Source organism: Aplysia californica, unplaced genomic scaffold (genome assembly GCF_000002075.1).
Source record: "Aplysia californica isolate F4 #8 unplaced genomic scaffold, AplCal3.0 scaffold00020, whole genome shotgun sequence".
In the NCBI taxonomy this organism is placed as follows: domain Eukaryota; kingdom Metazoa; phylum Mollusca; class Gastropoda; order Aplysiida; family Aplysiidae; genus Aplysia; species Aplysia californica.
This window is the reverse complement of record NW_004797290.1, coordinates 1,663,088-1,670,073: the sequence shown is the minus strand read 5'-3', so window position 1 is coordinate 1,670,073 and position 6,986 is coordinate 1,663,088. Positions and strand designations below refer to the sequence as shown.

Sequence of the window (6,986 nt, the reverse complement as noted above, 5' to 3'; positions counted from 1 at the left end):
TTTCTGTCTGTCTGTCTGTCTGTCTGTCTGTCTGTCTGTCTGTCTGTCTGTCTGTCTGTCTGTCTGTCTGTCTGTCTGTCTGCCTGCCTGCCTGTCTGACTTTTTCCCTACACCAAATGAACATTACTCTTTATTCAGACAAACGATTCCTTAGCAGCAATTAGGAGGACACCGTAGAAAAACTATATTTCTTAAGAGTACGTAAAGCATAATCTTGCAGTCTTGCCTTCTCTGGTTTTACTGCATAAAGGAGAGGCATTTTACACCCCCAGCGACACAGTTCGGATCCTTGAAGAAGCGGGCCTCCGACCCTGCCTGTCAGAGAGGTTGAGAGGTGTACAACAACCTACAGAAAGATCGAGACACTCGATATAATTCCTCATTCTCGGGAATCGAAAGCGAGTCTCCTGCGTATAACAGCGAGGTGCCTAACCGCTACACCACAAACGCTGGTCTACGTAAAGGACATTATATAGACCAGGACATCATTACGAAAAATTTATGAGACTCGAATATCCGCAGAGAATCGAAGTATGAAGAGAGCACAAAGCTACTGCCCCCTTTCCCCCCATTGTCCTTTAGGTTCGTGGCCATAGCACCTTCCCAATTCCCCTGATTATATTCAACACTATCAGTGCTCGTCATGAACGGGCGACCCCACCGAGCTGTGCGTTGTGTTTGTCCAGTGACCAAAGTCTGTGTTCGGCCTGATCCCGGTGTCAATGGAGCTCTTTGGCCGATGATCCAATCCAATGAGCTGTCGTCGGAGCTTCGAGTGGAGATAAGTTTGTGGCACCCCCCGCCCCCTTAAATATTGACAGCGTTTTCCAGTAAATCAAAGAAGCATACCAACAAAGAGCGGGCTATTGAATTCCCAAGTTTGTAAAATGTTCAGGCGAAAATCTATTTAGCTTGAAACTTTAAGGTCAGAGGAAAATACATCTCTGAATAAATCAAATCATACCAACAAAAAAAAAAAAACCCCCAACAAAACCAAACACACACAAAAGTATGAGTAAGAGAAAAAAAAACGAGTGGACACAATGATATACATTTTCAGTATGCCACCACCAAAAGGTGTACATCATCCTGATTGGCGGAGTTCCACTTTACGCCATATGTTCTGGTGTAGCCAAAGAGTGGTAGGCCTATAATATCCTTTTCCCATGTGTACTTAGTAAGTCTTCCCTCATGCTCCTTTGTCAACCAAATGTCTCGTAAAACATCACCAGAATAAATACCACAAAATCTGAAACAGTGGTGCCAGGTTTCAAAAACAACCCACGTGCGTCTTGTGGTGCAAGAAAAACCGATCAAACACCCCAAAAAATAGGAATTTCTACCTGTACGTACAAACGGTGTGGAAAAAATATGTACGAAGTAGGCTACTAGATCACTGCGTACATTCGGAGCGCAAAAATTGATGTAATAAGTTCCAATCTGATGCCACAGGAGTACCTTCAGACTATGCATTTACATAGTAATATCTAAATAAACAGATATTCTAATCCTGGCCTACTTATATCTCTCAGCTTTACCTCCAGCAAGAGAAGCCGGTGAGGCCGCCAGGAAAGGGTTCATGCTCCGTCTGTGTCCTGCCTGGCCACACTCGGAACTCCCTGTTCTGTTCTGTCTGACACAGTCATGGTCACGTGGTACTGAGACACTCGCCCTTCACACTAGCCAGTCCGACTCGCTACTTCGGTACACGATATTCCATGTGTGGGGGCAGAACCGTCACAACAGCCATACGACTAAGAGAAAGTCACTGACAGGGTTGTCTTAAAGTGCGACATCAGCTTTGTCAGAAGAACCAGAACGTGTCTCACGCCAACAATTTCAGACAGAATTCGGAAGTCCATGAAGTTCTTTTTTTATATAGAAAAGGGCCGCTCCCAGGCAAGCGAATCCATGTTTCAATCTGCGTAATTTTAAAAACTAGTGACCACACCCGCTTCAAAGTACTGGCATATGTCAGTTGATAGCTACATAAAACTCAGCAATTAATTGTAACACAAGAATTTCACTTTGCCTTCCTAGACACACTGGGGCAGAAACCTATGCTAAATTGCATAAAGCAAACGTTTACACTATGTGTGATATGATTTAACAACCTTTCAAAACAGAAAAAGGTACATTCTACTACACTTCAAGTTGAAAATCCCATAATTTAAAATTAAGGCTAAAACATCCTTTACGAAATTCACAGTTACCACAATGATCAGTAACACTCCGCTCTAATACTGCATAATGAAAATAGTTGACCACCACAGAAAACAAATACACGAATTGAGAGAGCGCTGTCTTTCATTAACACCGACCATTTCCAACTCCTTGAACAAAACAGCAAACGACTACAGCTGACATGCGCACTATATACAAATTTACTAGCCATACAGGACGATAGTTCGAAAGCACAGGTGCAAGACTGAATGGACCTTACCTCCAATAGTTCTTTATCATGTTTGAAAACAGAACCCACCTCAGAAATATCACCAAGTCACCGAGTCAATGATGTGACTTTATCGAAACCAACGAAAGTTAATCCTTCCCTGCTAGCTGCAAGTATAAGAGAGTCTCAGTCACGGAGAAGTAATGTCTACGCAGCTACCCACAACGGAGGAAGAAAGCACTGACTATAATATACACAGTCTCAATAATGGCATATTGATCACTGCATTGCAACGGCTTCATGGGAACTTCTGAGGGCCACTATATTGAAGATCGTTCATACCTGAACAGCGACAGAGCCATCCAACGTCTCGGTTCATAAATTTTGTCACGCAAATGTTTGGTTTATTCGTTGTCAGAAACATTTTGTCTGCATTGAAAGGATTCGTTCCACAAAAAGCCATTCACGGAATAAGGGAAGTATCGTGTACTTGTAGTTTCGACAGCCCCCCGGGTAGAATGTGCGTGGACGTAAAAGCGAGTTGAGATTGGAAGAAAAAAAACAATGCCAAGCTACTCAACGTCAACAGGTTTATTACGCATAGAAAGCTACGTCCTGGTGTCTGTGGTGTAATGGCAATGCTTTTCACCTTTGCAAGCAGAAGACGTGAGTTCGATTTCCAAGATTGGGAGTTACTTTATCGAGAATCTTGGTCTGTCCAATGGGCGCCGTATTTCATTCAGATAACATGATTGCTATAGTATACTTCTCCTATCTTTAAACTAGTGAAATAGTAAGACCGACAATTTCACGAGGGAAGCAGTATTAATCCTATACACTGCAAGCCTTCTCTATAATATTCACCTGATAGGAATAATGATGATACAAATTGGTTTAAAAGAAACTGATAAGGAGAAATGTGTTCGGCAATACATTACCAATACTGTTTACATGTTTACTATTTGTAAACTTCCTATAATTACTTTTAAAAAATAATAAGACTTGTATAATCTTACAATCATAGAGCATTGAAAGTTTTTTTTAGGGTGCACAACTAGCTTTTACAAGCCGTGATAAACGCCACAATTTGGCACAAAATGTAAGGACTACCGTTAACACGCATATATTTGCATGTAACATTAAAATACAATTAAAGCATGACGTTAAACGGTGCTTTTCTAAGTTGTGTTCCGAATAAGAGCGTCTTTAAATCAAAAGCTTCCTGCTAAAATGCCGTGCCCCGCCTTCCAGGGGCTTGCGTGGGGGAAGGCATGAACAGATCAATAGGCACTAATATGCTTACACTAATTACGCACGGTCTGCGGTTAACAACTACTCCGTGAACACGATTGACTTCGATAAGCGGAGCAGCGGACAGGCAACGATTTAGACCTACAGCTCGACTAGACGGTCAATCTTCGGAAATCTATTTTGTCTCTTTCGACATTCGTGCTGAATATGCATGTAAAAACGCACGACGCCCCCCCCCCCCCCCTCCCTCGGACCGTTTCCCCCAACCACCCACGTCTGAAGACATAAACTGACCAACTTTTTGCACTGGGAAATAACAGAGGACGGGGTAATAAACGGTATCCTTCGCCTGCAGCACGTTTTTACACCTGCTAGTGCTAGTAAGAACTACGAGCAAGAAAAACTAACACCAGCGCTCGGGGTAGACAGGAGACACATCTCAATCATACACAGGAGAGCACAGGATAGCAATAACAAAAAATTTAATATATGGGAATCGTACAAGGAGATTAAAAGTTCTAAGCTCCTTGGAATAGTAGCTATTCGACAATACTCTTTGCCCTATCAACTGGATACGTTTCAACCACACACTCAGCAAGCTGAAACTTTGCCAAGAAGACCTATTGCGTCAACTACAAACCAAGGAAAGGCAACATAGAAAATAATAACACAGCACGAAAGTCCGTTCTATAAAACCACCAGAACAGTGTTTTCTATCGCCCGGCACTTGATCAACTTCAAAACAACACGACAATAAGTATCACTATTAAAGAACCCACCAACATACACACGCTATACCATACTAATTTCGTGACTTACAATTTACAGACTCTTTTGGTAAAAAAAAAAAAAAAAACACCAGGAAGTGATACCAATTTCTGCTTGAGAGACCCTTCAGTCCAAAACGATATATATATATATATATATATATATATATATATATATATATATATATATATATATATATATATATATATATATATAAGTATACATTGTTTTAAAATCTGGTGCAAATGTTACTTTAATTCAAAATGAATGATACATACAAATTAAAATCATCGCCGTCGTCATCATCACCATCTATTTACAAACAACTGTTTTGTTTTGTTTTCCTTGAAGCTTAACGATTACTACCATGTTGAAAAATGTTCTAAGTAATTTACAAACACTAGGAACTAAATCGGGACATGGGACAAAAATAAAGTGTGAATAGAATGTCGGCAACATAAAACGACTCCAAATGTGAAAAAAAAAAAGTTCAAAAGTTCAAAACCTGAGCCAATGTTATCAGAGCACTGATAGTGAAACTGCAGCAAGCCAAACAATCTTTGCGCACCAGAATAACCAAGTCAAATCTTGTGCCTTTGGTCTGAATTGATAAGAGCACAACATAGTCTCCTGTAAGTCAAGATCAATGCGTTAAGTCAGATGTTTACGAGCTCAAAGACAGCAAGTTACTCAAACGGACTTCGTTACCCTTTCTCTTTTCAACGTGCCTGTAATGCTGCCATGGTGGTCTGGCCTATATCGCTACTCCACTAGCCATTTTTTCTCTACTGGACTGTATAAAGGGTTGGTTTTCTAAATATTGAACGTGTCTTTACAGTGCAATTTGCTGTTAATCAAAGGACGGAACGAACGTGTTTAGCCAAAATTGGAGTGCCACAAAAACAGCTTGCGAAAAATAAATATGATAAGGATCCAGGGGATTGAAGTTGTAACCACGACACAACAGAAAGAGAGAGAGAGAGAGAGAGAGAGAGAGAGAGAGAGAGAGAGAGAGAGAGAGAGAGAAAGAGAGAGAGAGGAAGAGAGAGTGAGATAGAGAGTGAGAGAGACAAAGTAAGATGGATTGGGGGGGGGTGGTAGACAGACAGACAGACAGACAGACAGACAGACAGACAGACAGACAGACAGACAGACAGACAGATAGACAGACAGATAGACAGACAGACAGTACGCCTATATCCAAATCCAATTATCTACGGAAAAAAAGAAAATATAACTCACTGAGACCACCACCATTCTGACCCCCAAAAGAAAAAACAATTGGCCCCATCCTCAAAACAATAAGATCTCTGCAGACATAACACGTTAGAACAGTTTTGATCACGCAGGGATACCGTTCTAATGAATGTCTCCTTATAAATAAATATACTTAAAACACTGCTGTATTTAAAAAATAAACACATATTTCATAGCTGGTCTTAACATTCTTGTGAGCAACTGGATAATAATCTAAAATTGCTAAACATCAAACAACTGAAATCAACCACATTCACCACTGTCACTTCCCTTTAGAAGAAAAAGGCACACCAACACTGTACCACGAAGGCATAAACTTTACGAATCACAAGGACGTGATAATATCATCTAGAACGCCAATAAAAACACTGACAGTAGATTCGCCTCCCCTAAGATAAGCCACGCACTATCCGTTCTGCCACCTGACCAGATCCACAATAAAGCACGCGGGTTAAGAGTTACCCCTTGCACCCCACTCTCGGACCCTTCAATCTTCCTTCTAAGGGGGGAAAACATTCTCGCACATTTCACTAACGATTGTCGATGTGGGAATCTATGTGGGAACAAATCAATCACGGTTCCGCCGTGACCTCTCGGGTTCGTCGATATTGGATCGCAGGTGGTGGAACAGCTAACCGCGTTTGCCACACAGAACCCTCCTAAAGGTGTGCTTGAGAAGATCAGCTGGGAGCTTGGTGCACCGAACCCACTTATCCCCGCCTACTCGGTCATAACGGGTTACACACAACTAATTGTTTTAGCAAGAGTATTACGGCACTTACAGCAGCAATAATGAGTGAATTAGGTCGTAAAAGGGCCGAAGATTAGAGGTGTTACAAGAGAGCAACAAACAAAAGAAAGAAAAAAAGGAGAGATAAGAACGATAGATCTTTGACAGGGAAGAAGAAGCAAACCACACCAGAGCGACCGCCAACCGCCCACCACACAATGAAGTGTGAGTATAATGCTACATGTAATAATTTCCAATCAGCGTTTTCGGTTATCAGTTTTCATGGAGTCCTTGTTGAGCGAAGAAGGGTTACACATTTTTTAAATAAAAAATAAAGAAATAAGGTGTTCGATTCCCGGCCCTGTCCGATATAACGTGTTCTCAAAAAAGGCCATTTTTAAACAACTGCAAAAAATATAAGGAATTTAAAATGAGCAAAGATGATCTGTGTGAAAGATGGCGGCTTGCAACTAACAGACTACAACTACAACGTTTTTATGCTCTCGCTCTCTCTCTCTCTCTCTCTCTCTCTCTCTCTCTCTTTCTCTCTCTGTCTCCCTGTCTCTCTCTCTCTCTCTCTCTCTCTCT

The 6,986-nt window shown here is 41.3% G+C and overlaps 1 long non-coding RNA gene across 1 annotated transcript in view; it reads right to left on the bottom strand.

Annotated features, from left to right (window-relative positions):
- Positions 1-51: 51 nt before the first annotated feature.
- The window catches only part of LOC118478436, a 22,086-nt gene continuing 15,151 nt past the window's right edge, over positions 52-6,986 (bottom strand). Inside the window, exon 4 of the long non-coding RNA XR_004859039.1 lies at positions 52-1,921. This is a non-coding gene — a long non-coding RNA (uncharacterized LOC118478436). The remainder of the gene's footprint in view (positions 1,922-6,986) is intronic.